General features: G+C 33.4%; 1 long non-coding RNA gene across 1 annotated transcript; it reads left to right on the forward strand.

The window, feature by feature from the left end:
• Positions 1-3,553: 3,553 nt before the first annotated feature.
• On the forward strand, positions 3,554-6,265 carry LOC129919014 (uncharacterized). Its single transcript, XR_008773039.1, has 3 exons — positions 3,554-5,479; positions 5,547-5,646; positions 5,708-6,265. It is a non-coding gene; the product is annotated as an uncharacterized LOC129919014 (long non-coding RNA).
• The last annotated feature ends 11,466 nt before the right edge of the window (positions 6,266-17,731 follow it).

The raw sequence follows: 17,731 nt of genomic DNA on the forward strand, positions 1-17,731 counted from the left end.
ACGGTTAATTTACTTTTTACGTGTTAACCATTAGTTGATGGTACAATTTGCCGCACGAATTTGTACACAATTTTAAATATTTTGTTGTCAAAATTTCCACACACAATACAAACAAACACAATGACACACAAATACCTACACAAAAATAATCCTTCAAATGAATAATTTTTTTTATTAAATTAAACACCATTTATTTTACCGCTTTCACTATTATTCACTTTTTCTTCAATAAAAATAGACGGAATAACCAAATTTGTTAAATTATTTCCCGTTAATTGTTCAAAAATAATTTAAATTAACTGACGTTTGAGTCGATTTGACAATTTGATTTGAAACTCTCAGCAATTTCTCTCATGAAAGTAAATCATTGTTAGGTTGAACAAAAATATTTTTTAGCAACTTGGAATAAACTAAGGAAAACATAAGTGCTATGTTCGACCTAGCTAAGATTCAAATTTATGATTCGTATGAGCAAATGGGCCTTAGTGTTTTTGATTTTTATTTTCCTACATAAATGTTTAAAAAAATATGTTTTAAATATTATATTGGATGTTATTGATACTGGCACTAGAACAAACCATATGCCATTGATTTTATCACCGTAAGTATTAGGATTGGGTCTATTTTGAATAATTGAACAAAATAGAAGACTTCGGTGTCACTTATTCAAACTTAATATATTCTTCTTTCGTTAACTTCAAGATAAGTAAGCGTAAATACTCAGCATAAAAAATCGTATGGAAAAAAATGAAGTTTTAGTAATTTTCGATTTTCTCAAAAACTAGAAGAGATACAACTATTTGGTTTTCAGTGTTTAATTAATTGATATTGCAGTGAATTAAAAAAGGCATTTTAGAGCTTTATTTCACAAAAAGTGAAAAAAAGTAGTACTAAATATTTTGATTTTACCTTATTTTTTACATTTTTACTTGCTCTATAGGGCAGGTATTGGTTTCGTGTAGAAAAAAAAAATCGAGGTTTTAATCAAAACCAACATTACGATGATGGAGAAGATCAAAAAAGTGGTTTTCGTCATGCCGTCCGTCGGTCTGTGCGTCCATCTGTACATCGAGCTAGGGCCTAAACGGGTGAATGGATTTGCTTGAAACTTGGTACAGATGATTTTTACGTAATTCCCTAGGTCCGTTTTTTTTTATTTTTTTAATATCTCCAATTTAACGCATATCTCCCATATAACGTTTTCGAGGTATTTCAAATTTCTCGAAAACGGCTCTAACGATTTCGTTTAAATTTGGTGTGCGCAGTACTCTTATTGATTCCAACAAAACTGCGTTTTTAGTTTTTCTCAAAAAATGCCAAGAGCGGAAATATGGCGTTGCCGTTTTTCAAAAATTGACATGTTTTTTAAGTCCATATATTTCATCAAAGCATAAGTCAATTTTTTCAAAATTTACAGACATCATAGGTATTGAAGTGTAAAATGTAAAAAAAAATTAAAAAAAAAAGTTTTCAAAAAATTTTTAAAAAATTGAATTTTTTTAACTTTCGATTTTTTTTCTGTTTTTATTTTTTTTTTTTTCTTCACAAAATCTTAAATTTCCAATAGATATTTAAGATAAAGATGCTTTGAACTACAAGAGCAAGTACGTGCGACCCAGTCGTGCATTTTATTTTATTAATAAATCATTTTTTTCGAAAACTAATAATAGAAATAACTTTATTTTAATACTAGATTAAAGGTGGGATGTCTAGCTTTTGAAAAAGGTGAAACACTTTATAGTTAGTGTTGCCACTTTTTTTTAATATATTTTTTTTTTCATTTTAAGTTCTATTTTATAAAATGGTCAAAAACACCACTTTTGCGCTCGATTTCGACTTTACCCCCATATAAATTAAGGTACTCTTCAAGACCTTTCATTTGATATGCGTTTCATAACTGTTGAGCAATGTTGTAAGTGGGCCCAAAGTCCATACAAAAGTGCCCATGGTCCTTTATTTTAAATATTTCTCTCACTTTCTTGGCAAGTCTCAAAGAGTAAGCACGTGTTATTTTTTTCGGTTTTGCTAAGAATTTTTTTCAGTTTCGTTGATGATGGTTGATTTTATCAAATCCCAAAGGGGGCAGACAAGCTTCACCATGAAGGTTATGCGTACGTGAAGTACAGAGGGGACGATGATAAAACTTTTTGGAGGTGCGAGAAGTATCAGAGCTTCAAATGTAAGGGAAAGGTTGTTTCTAGAGAAAGAAATGTGGTTTTGCTAAATGAGCATAACCAGAACCACGGCCCTTCCCCCTTTTTGTATGAGGTTGCTCGCACCTCCCAAATCGTTAAAATCACTTCCTCGGATTTCCCAGATCCATAGTTGTACGCTGTATGCAAGGAGTTTCTGTGGAAGCGTCTGTCCGTTGCTCAAAGCTGAGATCACTTGAAAAGGCTGTAACCCGGCAGCGGCGTCGACAGCACCAACCAAGATCTATTCCTCACAGCCGCTCCGAAATAAATCTTTCTGCCGAACTGTTGGCGACAAAAACAGGTACCTACCCCGGAACCATTTTTGTTAGCCGACAGAGGCAGGTACTTGAATCAGAGGGAATGGAAAATGCTCAGCCAACTAACTTTACAATCGACTTCGAACAGGCGGAAGAGCTCGCTCTCCGAAGAGTTTTCCGCGAAGCGGTAATTCATGGCTGCTTTTTCCATTTCGCGCAAGCAGTCCGCAGAAACATTCAGCGATTAAGGATGCAAGCAAGATACGGAGCGGACAAGAACTTCTATAACTGTCGGACAGGAACTTCTATAATTGTCTTTGGAAGTTTGTGGCGTTGTGTTTTTGCGAAACCAATGATGTATTAAAATGTTATGAGATGTTGACGAGCGAGCTGATAGAAAGTTTTGGTGATACATAAAATCACCAAGACTTTCTAGAGTATTTCGAGAATACTTGGGTAGGCCGCCGCCATCGTACTCCTAGACGGTGGAGTAGCGTGCCCGGGTGGCACCCGGGGCGGCAATTATGATGTCACCCCCAGAATGAAAAAAAGTAAAATAAATGAAATTAAACTTTTCTATACTATTAAGATTTTTTACTTTCTCGCAAAAATTGAATACAACTGATTTTTTTATTTTTTTTTTAAGTAGCTAAGGAAAATTTTCAAAAAAAAATAATTTTTTTTGTAAATTAAATAATAATGGATAAAGAACCAATGAAATTTTGTTTTTATGTGCCGATTAATATTTATTTTTAAATAACATACCTTTTTTATATTTTTAAAATTTGTACCTATACATAAAAACCGTCTCAATAATTTTGAACATTTTTTGTCACTAAATTTATCATTGGCATTGACACCCATTTTCATTTTGTGCCACGATGAAGCAAAATGGATCAATTCCGATCGCAATTGCGGAGAAGTAACTTTGCTAAATTTGCTTATTAATTTTGAAACATTTTCCACCGCCTCCAAAGATCCCTAGGAAGTCTTCATTGACTAAAAGGCCACAAACATAATTCTGTGGACCTCGAAAGATCCATAAAGAGTCCCCAAACATGATTTCTTTTTCACCCAAGGAAACTCATTCTGAAATCGAATAGAACAGGTCAAATCGCTTCTACTCAATTCTGTTTTTTTGTGATTGTGTTAGTTTTTCTGTAAAATTTCAAATGTCAAATATAAATTAATTTTTTTTTCTTTCAAACGAAATATTATAAAATAATTTTCAAATATGGTAATATTCAACAAATTAATGGGATAGTTGGTCTGCAAAATATTTTAAATAAGTATATAATGCGTTTATTTGTTTGAAAATAAATTAAATTGAATTTCAGAAAACAATTTCTAAAATTTTGAATGAAAAACAAAAAAAAACTGATTGAGTGATTGTTTTGACTTTTGAATATCCATGTATTAGTGCTTCTTGAGTGGATTCTGAATTTAAATCGAGAAGAGAATTTCTCTCCTGAGAAGCGTTCTAGCTGTCATTTTCGTGCGAATAAAACACTTTCAGAAGACTTCTGAACGCTTCCGGACGATTCCGGACGGCCAATCGAAAACGCCATTAGTGGTGTAAAAAAAATAATATGTCAGAGAAAATTAAATTTAAAAATTTTAATATTCAGGATTTTAAAAATTTGACATTTTAGTTGGGTCAACTGAGGTGAATTTAGAAAAAAACTCAAAAAGCAATTTCCGTAATAAAAAGTGATAGAAAAAAGGATTGATATTGGAATCGATAGATATTGTTAATAAATACAAGTCAGAAGTCACACATGAAAGCAAAAAAATTAATAAATCTGCAACTCGAGTCAAAATCTTGAAATTCAGTGTTTGAGAAATAATTCACCAGAAATCAGCACGAAAGGTGTTTGAAATAATATTTATGTTATTAGAGAGCAAACAAAAAATTACTTGACATGTATCTACCAAATTTTGTATTTAACTTAGTTTTTGGCTCCTTTTTATATTATAAGAATTACAGATTTTTACATTTCAATACACTCTGTACACTGTTTAACGAAAAAAACGAAATTTGAATATATTTTTCTGGTGGCCTAATACGTTTTGTAGGGCATAATGAATATATTGCTTTTTATTTTATTTTTCAAAATATGTACCTCCAAAATCTGGATTTAGGAACAAAAAACGCTTTGTGGGGAAAAACCCAAGAATAATAAATTGGTCGATCTTCGGCGTTTCCAGCATCCAGCTAGGTACACGTTATTAGGAGTGTTTTTGGCACAGCTATCCGTATCGGCAGTGGGAGCTTCCATGTATTATAAATGCAACACCAAGCTGCGGATAAAACTTAAATCTGGCTGCGGATAAGAAATTGACATTTGTTCGAGTATCGATACTCGAACGAAGAAAATTTATATGGGCGACTGACCAAATCTACGAACCATAAACAAAAAATACCAAGACTGGAGACTCGGCGGTCAACTGACGTTTGCCTACAAGCTGCGAGGTGTGGTGAATGTCGTGAACCTATCGTTGTGTTCGTGTCCGATGTGTGGTAAATGTCGTGAATCTATAAATGTGTGCGTGTTAACGTCACTTACCAACGTGGTGGCTTTCACATATATTCACAGACAACACTGTACTCAAAAGGGTTTTGAGGGGAAAGACGTACGAGAGTTTCCAGCATAAACAAAAAATACCAAGACTGGAAACTCGGCGGTCAACTGACGTTTGCCTATAAGCTGCGATTTGTGGTGAATGTCGTGAACCTTTCGTTGTGTTCGTGTCCGATGTGTGGTGAATGTCGTGAATCTATAAATGTGTGCGTGTTAACGTCATTTACCAACGTGGTGGCTTTCACTTATATTCACAGACAGCACTGTACACAAAAGGGTTTTGGGGGGAAAGACGTACGAAAGTTTCCAGTCTTGGTATTTTTTGTTTATGCTACGAACATACCCCAATATGTCAAAAACTTATCCGAAAGCAAAAGTAAATACAAATCAAACTTTGATTTGAACAAATGCAAATGGATATGCAAATGGAGAATCACGAAAAAAGGTAAATCAGCATTTATTTAAAATTATAAATAATAATACATAATAAAATTCTTTCTTAAAATATGTAGCATCAAGAAAAAAACCTGGGCAAAGGAGGAGACTGGTGGCAAGCCGATTATTACCAACACAAATACAATAAATATTGGTGCTAGAAATGTTGCAGAAGCTGTATGTTATATGTTTTATTAATTGTTTTTGTTTTGTCGTTAACGTATTTTTTTTTTCATAGAACTCTCAATTTTCACAACATTAATGCAGTCAAGAAAAAGAAACAGAACCAGTCGAAACAATTGTTGAAATTTGAACACCATCATTATCTTCAAACGTCATACGCATACCGTCGGCTGAAAGTCCTACTAGTCCAATTCCCACAACATCGTCTTCAACATCATCTTCAAACATCATCCCAACAACAGAAAGTCCAACTACTCCCATTTCCACAACATCTGGTGCATCAAAACAAAAAAGGAGTGGTATTGTGGTATTAAGAGAAAAATGACCAAAGGGATGTACTTCGCCGAGAAAAATGAAAGGAGCAAGGAGGATATCGAGAAGAAACACGACAAGTGGAAGGAATTTATGAATCTGCAAAGAAAAAAGCAAGAAAGTCGAACTGAAAAATTGAATTTTCTTAAAGAATATATAAATTCAAAAAAGCAATAAGTGAACAACAAATTATTTGGAAAACACCATAGGATAGAGACAAGTTTTACAAAAGAACAAAACGTCAAAATTAATGAATCAATAAAAAAAAAGATGTAAGAAATTTGTATATAAAAAATTTAAAAATTCATTCTCATCTCTCAAAAAAAGTATTGTGAGTAGATATATTTTTATTTTTTTATAATTTAATTTAATTTAATTTAATTTAATTTAATTTAATTTAATTTTATTTTATTTTATTTTATTTTATTTTATTTTATTTTATTTTATTTTATTTTATTTTATTTTATTTTATTTTATTTTATTTTATTTTATTTTATTTTATTTTATTTTATTCTAATGCATGATAATGCAATTAATTTTAATCGTCCCATATTGAAACCGTTTTAAAACTGGTTATTTTATTAAAACGGTTTCAATAGACAATCTTCTTCTCCATTACCGACGATAGTCATGATCTCGGATGAGATCACAACTCTCCCATTCTATGTTAGACATTATGGCTTTTCCGCATGTGGGGTTTTGGGGTATTTGTCCAATGTCCACGAATGCCAACGGCCATGTCACTTATTCTTTTCTCGATTGTGTTGTCAGAAATTAAAATACTTCTAAACTTATCTGCCTCGTGTTTTCCGAGAATGGTTTTAACTATGTATATCAATTAATTTATTTTCGTTTCTTTTTCCGAAGCACCATCCTAAGCTTTTTGGTATGAAGAAATAAAACCCTTTTTTTATGGTGCCCTTTAAAGGAAATGGGTTTTTTTAAGCTTGTAGTTTTGTTTTATAATTCAAGATTCTTAGATATTGTGCTAGAATTTTAGCATCCTTCGAGATACGAGAAACAATTCTGGAACTTACTTCTGCCCATATTGTTACTGTAGATCTTTTTAGGACATAAAAAAATTTCGTTTGGCTTTTCTTAATAAGGTGTTTTATAAGGAATTTTTTTACAGCAGCAGCAATCTGACCAACATTCTCAAAAACCACCCGGCCGAGTGCACCAGATGAGTTTGGACCAGCCAGGCTTCCAGTTCAACCCAATTTACATTGGAAAAAACCAACCCCTTTACCCGAAGGTACACCAATGCATCCGGATGTGATGCGAATGACTGGGAATCCCCTGATTCTGATTCTCTAAAAAATAACGAATCAGCAGGAAGGAAGTATCAACAAAGGAAACCACAGTGTATTCACTAAGTGGAGGGAATGCTGGACATCCATAGGTTCACCAACAACAGCAGCAACAACAAATAAATAGAGTTATTTTATTTTATATTTAATATTATATTTATTGTAATTTCTTTTGCTTCTATTGCCTTCCATTATCCCTAAAGGTTGGTACCAACCAGTTGGTTGCAGCATATGCTGAATCACCCAATAGGAACGTGTTGGATGGAAAGAGCACATTGTTGGCGGCTTGTCCTTTTCTATAAAGCTCAGAACGCCTTAGCACTCTGCTATCATGCAAAGAACCGGGTTCACCACAGCTTATATCTATGAATTTTTTGTCCGCGTCAACAACTGCCTGCAAAACAATCATCAACTGGTGTTTCCGGTTGTAATAGCACTCCTTGTCGATTTTCTGGAGCGGCTATAGTAATGGGTGCAATCTATTGCACCCAGAACACCAGGAATTCTTTTTTTTTTTCAAATCTCCTGCAGTTCTCGTTGATATTGGTTCCTTGTGGCCGTTTAATGTAGTCTGGGCCCTTTGACACCAGCCACTTGGCCACACGATATACTGAGACCCAGCTGGATGATTTGGTGACACCAAACAAGTTCCCAAGCTTGTAGGCATTTTGTAGGCTTCTTTCCACGTCACAAGAGGTAATGGGATCAAATTTGTATTTAGTTTAGTTATATTATTTTATTTTTATATGTGATGACGAGTTCAAGCCCTCATACAAATCATCAGCATTCAGATTTAAAATATCATTTATTTTTGAAATGATATTAAAACCTGGATTTATTTTTAAAATGGTTTCCAATTTCTGTTTTAAATTCGGTCCAAATTCACCATATATGTTATATACAATGTTTTCAGCTACCTCAAACAAATCCATTGATATTGCTAACGGGAGACCCTTCGCTCCCAAGGAAGTTATGATTTCGGAAATTTTTTCGAAATTCGATTTTAAACATAAAATCTCGATGTAGTTGGGGATTTCGTTTCAGCTCTTTTGAAAGTTTTATAGATTCTGCATCTTCCGGGTTCAGTGTTTAAAGAACCTACTATGAAAATTTTGAATTATTTTCTTTACTGAACTAAAAATGTTTTTTTGATAAACATTATCGTCCCTCATGTTATCTCCATAAAATGGTGCCGCCTTCAACCATGTAGATACCACATCTTGTTAAGATTGGTAGGTATGTACCTACTAGTGGTAACTCCTTATTTAACATTAGCTTGAAGCGTTGTACTCTGAGCGGAGCTTTTATAAAAAAAAATTGAACAAATCATATAAAAGAGTTAGCGACAGGAAACGATGTTCTAACGTTCTCCGTTATTAAATTTAACCCGTGCGCAAAACAAGTTATGTGTATGAGATTTTTTTTCTCCAGCTTTGATCATATATGCCTCAGCATCCGTTTTAAGCAACTAAACGTTTGATTCATTTCTGTGTGGCCAGAATAGGGATCCGAATCTGTCAAAGTCAAAAGTGACAGTTTTGACTTTGATGAACATGACAAATGCCAAATTGAAAACAAAAAAAAATAATTCTAATGAATTTGTTCTTGAAAGAAGAAGTAATTTGTATTTCATTTTGAAAAGTGTAATTTTAATTGCAAATATTTTTGCTAATATTTTTACCGACTTCCAAAACGAATGAGGTATTCAATTAGTCTGTGTATAACTCAATACACAACCCAGAATTGAAGTTTCCTAAAATTTGGGAAAGAAATGCGAAATTAAAAAAATATCGGAGCTTCGATTGAAGAGATGGTCTGCAGCTGCAGGTAGAAATAAAAAATCTTTGAATGTTAAAATAGATCGAGTTTTTTCAACACATTTTTCATTAGGTTCGTATTGTCTAAAATCACTTGATGTGCTCTTGTAAAATGTTTATTTTCTAGGAAAATGTGTCAAGCTGAGTGATGTTTTTTAATGTAGACTGGGTCCCTACATTGCACTTAGCCAAATGCAAAAGAGCTCTGACAAGAGAACCAGAAGCGTCCATCATAAGAGAAGGTAAGAAAATCATTTGTTTTCCTATCAATTATTCAGCTAGGAAATAAAATTGTCTTCGAAGTTTGGCAAATTTTTTTTCTAAGCCAGACAAACGCGAACGAAAGTCAAACGATAGGCAAATGACAGTCGTAAGCATTAACGAGTATCGTTGAAATCAAACGATTTGATCGTAGTACCTAATCGCTTTTGAACAAGAACGAAGTAGTTTCAACGATAATCGTTTTAGAAAATAGTGCCCCAGAAGTTTTTCCCGACGAAAGTACTCGTTCTAAAAGGATTATTGAGGGCTCTTTGGAATCAGCACTAAGCTCAGAGAAGAAAACAATTCAATTTTTTTTCATCAGAGCAATATTTCTAAAAAAAATACTTAAAAAGGCAATTTAAACACGATCAACAATCATCATCAATCTTGGTGAACCATTGTTCTCTGAGCATTTTGCCAATCCAGGAAATGAAATTGAGCAAGTTGTGCCAATGTCTATCACAAATTCACAATAGGTAAATCTCGAACACCAATTCTATAATTCATTGCTTAACTTTAAAAATTATTTATAGGAATAGGAACTCAAATAGATTTATCATTGAAGGATATATTGGAAATGGAGGAAGCTGCAAAGGCTAAGGCCGTACACCATGGACGTATTATATAATACGTCAATGCCGTACACATATCAAAGATAGAAAATGAAGTAAATAACTGAAAAAGGACCTTAGATACACAAATATGGGAATGGAATCTTTTCAAGACGACGCCACAGTGGGACGACCCATAGCAATAAATCAAATCCTGAATTGAGTTCGGAGATAACAGGGGTAGATAAGGATCTTATTCGCAACTTCGGAGTTATATTAAGGACGATTGCTACTGACCGTGAAATTCATGTGGAAAGATTCGTGAAACTATTGGACGAAACGAAAACCATGTATCTCTCCCAATACAGTTGGTACTACATGCCTAGCAGCTTCTCTTTCATGCGAGAGATATAATTTCCTTTTTTCATTTACCTATTGGAGTCTTTTCTGAAGAAGCATTGGAAGCTAGGCATAAGGAGATCCGAAAGGCAAGGCTAGATCGAAAGTGCTCCAGGTAAAGTTCGAGGACTTATTTAATTAATCATTTGTTAATTACTTCCGGCCCACTTATTTGAAATATTCGCTCCAAAAGCTCGCATATGCATAAGGTCGATCCAGATATAGACCAATATATTCTCACCAATAATGTTGAAGACGTAACATTACCAATTAACAAAGGCTTGAAGGATATTGATAGAGATATCAGCTTGCCGGACAACAATTATGAAGGTACCGAGAAGATGAGAATCAGAATGATACTAACGCAATTCAAACATTACAAGCCTATATAAACCGTTTCAATTAACAATGATTTTACAGTTTCTTACTGTATCAAATTATTTCGGTGCTTTATTTAGGATGTGAATGGGAAATTGGGAAGTACATAGGTAAATTTAAAACTGTGAACATAAAATAAATAAATTTTATCTATAATGTGCTGCATTTGTTAATTTACTATGTTTGTTCATCGTTTACTCCTGAATTTGATTTTTAATTAAGCACAAATGTAATTCGTGATAAGGTCGTTTCAGCATGTATGGAGCTGTTTCTTGATTGGTGATTTACGCCAATAACAAGCTACATCGGTAACAGATAACTGTTGAGTTGAAAATTATTTGCATTGATTAATATGTTTAATGAAAAGATGATTCACAAAACGTGAAACAAATGGCTAAGGAGTGTACGTTGGAGGAAATTAAAAATTGCATAGGCTGCATTTTTTTTTAAAATTTTGTTTAATCTTAGGATGAACAAAAGTTATGAAAATACAATTGAAATAATATAATTCATTTAGATTACCATGCTACATTACCATGGTACATTTTTCAATAAAGATAACTTAAATAAATTGATGACACAGCTTTCTTTCCATTTCTAAAAGAACACATTCCAATTAAGAAATCGCTACCGACAGTGTGCTGGTACCCAGTACACACCACTTGCTAACAGTGCAAGCGTCAAAGCTAATTGCAAAGTTGATGTTAGGGAAGTTGACAAGTGCCCATCAAACCTAAGTTTAGCTAAAATGTGGTTGAATGCTTCTTGGTTTAAGCGAAATCTTTTAATGAAACTGCAAGTATCCAGATGCTTTATCACATTATTATTACATGAAACTTACGCATTTCTAGAGAGTTGCTTTTATGCCTCAATTGTTTCCGTATAATTTTTTCTTTATATTCTTCACTCTCATCAGAAGATGAATCAAAATAAAAAACAAAAGCGGAATTCATGATTTTATCAAATGTTTAATTTATTTTGAAAAACATATGATTTATGACATTTAAGCTATTACATTTGTCGATTCAGTTCTTATATAATTTTCAACATTACGTTCCGTTTGCTAACGTATCACGTAATTATCTTTCGTACTATTGCCGTTCCGTTTACAAATGCGACGATTCGACGCCAGCCCTTCAAGCAAGAAAACTGAGTTCAGAAAAGACACTCCGACCTCAAAACGAGAAAAACGGAATTGCACTCACACACTTGCAACTTTTTGTGTATGAACACAAAGTCGAAGGAGAAATCGTGGTGAAAAAACCAACACATATAAAATCGGCTCCGCGGTGATTATAATTTCCATACTAATTTGAGCCGCCTTGGGACCCGTTTCGTAGTCGAGGTCGAACTCAGGCGGAGCGGACTCGGACCGAGGTCGGACTCGTTTGCTTAGGGAGGACTGGTCTTTTAATGTTGTTTTTTATCAGCCAGTTATTAAAATCATTAGCGATATATTCATAGAATGTCTCGGATCGAATCCACCCGGGCTCTGAGCGACCGATCACCCAATCTGGAGGCATTGAGTTCACAACCTTCGATGGAGGGCGAATGTAGCGAAATACCACTACCGGAGGCAATGTTTCCCCGTTCGCTGAGAACATTTATAGAACCGTAATGTTATCTTTCTCGTTGGAGAGCTTCACCTGATAAGGATTTTTAAAGCCTTTTGGACAAATGACAGTTCTAGTCTTCGGAGCTAGACTAAAAGATGTTTCATCACCGTTAAATATTCTTGTCGATTCCAACAGGATGTCTTTAAAGCCTTGTTCTTCTAAAACGGCATCAAGGTCTTGGAACCATTTCCGAATCGACTGCTCTATTACAATAGCTCGTGCTTTGCATACTGTTTCGGAAACTCTTACGGAGATCTCTTGGTGGCGTTTTAAGAAGAGATAGTACCATTTTCTTTCGGGTCTTCCATTCTTAAAGGGGGTTATTTTTTTTCTTCAAGAATAATTTTTTGAACAACGTCCAAAAGTTCATTTGATTTTTGTGGAAAACTACATTTTGAAATATTTAGAAGCCAATGCACTATCTTTTGTCTTCGTCTTCTGTTAGTACAGTTCCAGGGTCTTTTCTTTCAGTTTAACAGACAGGATAAGCAAATTCAACCGAATTATTCAAAAATAGGATTTGAATTCACTTTCACTTTCAGAGTCCATTTTTTTTTAAATAACTCAATAGTTTCAACTCAAAATTTAATAAACCCGGTACTATGAGGGGAATATGGGAGCTAACAAATATTGATTCTTTCTATGAATTTTCCTTAAGATTTTTTTGAACGCAGGGAAAAGAATCAAATTTGTTTGCATAGAGGAAGGAATACTAAGGAATATTTGAACCGGACTAAGAAGGAGCATTTCCGCAGCACCCATGAGGAATGCTTCTTGGCGCGTTAACCGATTTTTTGATAAGGTGTTCGGTTTCCCCAGCTAAAAAATAATAGAACAGTTAATAACAATATATATGTATATTTCTATGTATGTATATTATATTATAAATAAAAATATAAATAAATGTAGGAAGAGGAAAATAAATAAAAAAAGATGAAGTTTATAAATGCATTATTGTGAGCATTTTGTTTCTGAAATCGGATTCTTGAACTCTTTTATTTATTATCTTAAGCACAAAATGAATTCTAACTCTAATAAAAAATCTTAAAACAAAAAAAAAGGATCTACATTCGTGCAACAACGATAAGATGATTCAAACTTAAGAGTTTGAAAGAAATATTCTGCTATTCCCTCTATATAACACACTCTGGAAAAAATGTCTACAAACATATTATCGAGTTTCCTAATGTATTGAACAAACTCAGGTGGCGGAGTTTTGCAAGTTTGCAATTGGTATACTGTTTTTGATAAGTAAAATGCAAAGAACCGGACTCTGAAAGTTTTGGCAACAAATGTCATAGCATTTCCGATATAGCCAACCACAAGCTATCTACTACTATAGCTACTTCTCGCTCACATTGCAACCAATATAAATTCCCTCTCAAATTTCTACTATTCGAAAAATACCTACACTATTGTCTTCCTCAAGAGCACAATTTCCCCCTCTAACTATTTCAAGACACTAAATTCCCCAAATTATCTGAAAAGCGCTTGGGAACTGCATACAACTACTGCAGGAATTTTTTCCATTAGTGCATCTAATTTTACCAAAAATATTTTCTAAACAATCTTGATTTAAATGCCTAGTCAATAAAAATTTAAAACCGAGGTCTTGAAGTGGCAGATGTTCTCACAACAAAGCCAAAGCATGTATATTTAAGAGCCAATCTTTTATATAGGAAAACCTTGAAGTTACATCTTTGCTGTCATAGTCCAGTGCATTTATGATGTTCATATATGGGCGACTTAGCAGTTTGTGGGGGTTACAATTTTTGGACTGGACTGCATTGGACTATCAGGACCTTTACTAAGAACTCGGGTGGACTTAAGAAACGAATCGGCATAAATCAAAAATTGTTTTTGCTGCTCATTATTTAAAAAAACATATACGCTTCTCGTGTTGCGCTGATTTACTAGAAACTAGACGAATTTAAAAGATCCCCCAAAAATTTTGTTTGCTCATTCAATGATTTTTCGCACTTTCGAAATTCACCTTTCGGCCGCCATCTTGAATTTTAGTTTTTGTTTAATATCTCGATTTCTATTTATTCTACAAAAAGGTAGGAAATTAAATTTCGCGTCTTTTATGCTAAGAACACTCTTTCAATATTCTGAATATTAAAAAAGTTACAAGCCATAAAAGTAAAAAAAAAAAAAAAAACGAAAAAAATGACAATTTTAAAGTTTTGAGCACTTTTTATCAAAATTATGAAAAAAATGTTCCAAGAAAAGATTATTCGCCTTAAAATTCTCTACAATTCTGCCGTACAACTTTTTTTTGTATCGCTATAATTAATAAAGTTATTAATACTTTTTTGTTAAACAATACCCTTTACACGAAATAGAAAGAAAGGTAGGCCTAAAAACTCCTGGTACAAGCAAATGCAAAACCACCAGCATTCAGTTGGCCTTAGAAATGGAACAATACAAAACCGGGAGGCTTGCCGCCGATTTCTGAGGTCAACCCGGCGAACCCCACAGGCGGATCACTAGTGTGAAGCAGTTACGTGGGATAGTTATGATCCCCTCGACATCGAGATCATAACAGCGCCGAGAAAAAGGAAGAAGAAGAATACCCTTTTTTAAGAAATGAAGAGACTTAAATATAAAAAAATTGCAGGTCCTTAATTTTCTCTTGCAGCATTAAGCTATAAAATACTCACTTATCATTTAAAATTCAAGATTTGGTAAAAAAATTTAAGAAAAAAGTAAAGATAAAAAACAAACAAAAAGAGCATTTTTTAACAAAAAAGTAGGTATTAACAACTTTTGTATTCATAGCGATACAAAAAAAAAGTTGTATGGCAGAATTGTAGAGAATTTTAAGGTAAATAATCTTTTTTCGGAAGGTTTTTTCATAATTTTGATAAAAAGTGCTCAAAACTTTAAAATTGTAATTTTTTCGTTTTTTTTTACTTTTTTGGCTTGTAACTTTTTTAATATTCAGAATATCGAAAAAGTGTTCTTAAAAAGTGTTGTTTATACGACTTTTATGTAGGATAAATAGAAATAGAGATATTTAACAAAAACTAAAATCCAAGATGGCGGCTGAAATGTGAATTTCGCGAGTTAGAAAAATCAGGGTAATGATATTCAGCCAATGCTCTAGGTATCGAATGAGCAAAAAAAAAATTGGGGGTGGTACAAACTGCTGGGTCAAATAATAAATGCTATGGACTATCAGGACCTTTACTAAGAACTCGGGTGGACTTAAGAAACGTATCGGCATAAATCAAAAATTGTTTTTGCTGCTTATTATTTAAAAAAACATATACGCTTCTCGTGTTGCGCTGATTTACTAGATGAATTAAAAAGATCAAAAAGATCTCCAAAGAATAAAAGACATTTGGCTGTTTTTAACATTGTTGCTGTTCTCTTGTTGTTATGAAACAGAGTTTTAAATGCTGCATATACACCATTGCTGAAAATTTGCGAGGCAAGACGAACATTTTCTGCAAGGGTTTTGGCTTCAAATGTGCTTCAGTCAACCTGGGACACAAATTAAATTCATTTGCACAATCGACATCATACAAATACTCAAGGTCCTTCCATGTTGATCTCTCTTGTTGGCAGAAAATGATATCATTTTCCAATAAGCAATTTCGAGCACTCTTAAGAAGATGTGGAACGTTATAAAAAAAGAATATTTTGGAACCTTGAACTTCAAAGTATTGCCTTTCGGGACTGATATCTAGCACACTTGCCAAAAGTCTTAAGTTCGAGCTTTGATGGCAAACAAACTGCACATGGCATAAGCCATTTTCTTGCAATGCTAGAACAGCCTTGGACTGAAGTCTTTTCAAAACGGACGAGGGGCAAGTATTCCTAACAAAATAATAACCTAGAGGATGTTTCCATCTATTGGCAATACCTTGAGCCATTATAACTAAAACACTACCTGCAGGGAAATCTGAACGGGATTCATCATCTCCATAATCTTCTACACCTACAACTAAATCTGTTTTCCTATTGTAGTGAAATGAGTTTTTAGTGAAATTTCATCAGCTGAAATCGAACCATATTTGTAAATAGTTGGTAACTGACTCGCACTCATTTTAAGCACTAAGCTCTTGACATTAAAATCTATATGACCTGAAGTTTTAGGCCAGGTTGAAATAAAATCCCAAAGAGTCTTTTCAGATGGAAGATCCAATAACGGCCTTAAGAACCTATGCGCAACAGGAGATATAAAAAGAATAGAAGGTGCCAATATCTTAATCTCATTACTATACCTACGTCCCTGAGGAGGCCTATTAAAATTTTTCAAGCTATTATCTACTATATGTTTAGTATCTATTGGCTGGCAGTTTCTCTGAATCTGATTCAGCTGAAGAAATTCTATTTTTTAATATTTTAATTTCCTTTTTCAGCGACAAAAGCTCACAATCCTTGGCGCGAATAGCTTCGTCAAAATCAAGCTTCAAATTTTTTATTTGTTCTTGCAGTTCTAAATTTCGTTTTCTCAAATTTACCTTTCTGGGAGTGTTCTTCGTCAAAACAGAACACGTCTGTGCAGAAAAATCCCCCGTCCCGAAAGATATGGTATTATAACCGATATCGTCGAAACTATGAATCTCGGACGTTTCCATGGCATTATTAGCCCGAGATTGTTGGACCACTAAATCTGGCACAGCACTGGAGGGTAAACGCTTCTTCTATCCAATTTCTTGGGAAAAATGCCTATTGCATACCCTATGTGTTTTTCTTAACTGTGCCAGATTCAAGTTGATTTTCCATATTTCTCGGCTAGGTTTTTAAGAAAAAATTATAAATGAAAGAAACTGATTGAACTAAAAGGAACTCTTGTTTAGAACTTTTTTTAAAACAAAACTTAAATGCAAATTTAAATGTTGTTTTAAATTCCGATTTTTATTAAGACAAAAATTTGACTTATATTAACATTATCATTTTTAAAAGCCTTATGACTATTATAAAAATATATCGTGTAAATATATCGTGTCTTAAGTCTACAATTTATATGTTTTTTTTTTTTTTTTAAGATTTAAATTAGCTTATCTATTTCTATATTTTTTCTTAAAATAATATTAAAATCGTTTGAATTTAACCAATAAGTTAAGAAACGCAATTTATTTAGGTTTGTATTCCGCGTTTACAAAATAAAAGACTTATTCTAGAATATGACTAGGACTTATTAAATTATGTTTACCGTCAACCAAGTACATACACTTGAATGGGCAAAGAATCTCGAAAGCTATATACATACGTATGTAAGCAAAATTCGGAAGTTTGAGTTTTTGTTTATAAGAAAATGATTATTATATTTTTTTGCAAATAAAACATTCAGAATGGGAGTCTATTCCAATAGTCTAAGAGCCGGCAGCATATTTTGGCAGTTTTGATATAACCGAAATTCGAGTGTGCACATATCTAGATATGCACCACAGTATGTCAACGGAACAAGTCTGGCAGTG

The sequence above is a fragment of the Episyrphus balteatus genome, chromosome 1, assembly GCF_945859705.1.
Source record: "Episyrphus balteatus chromosome 1, idEpiBalt1.1, whole genome shotgun sequence".
Lineage (NCBI taxonomy): Eukaryota > Metazoa > Arthropoda > Insecta > Diptera > Syrphidae > Episyrphus > Episyrphus balteatus.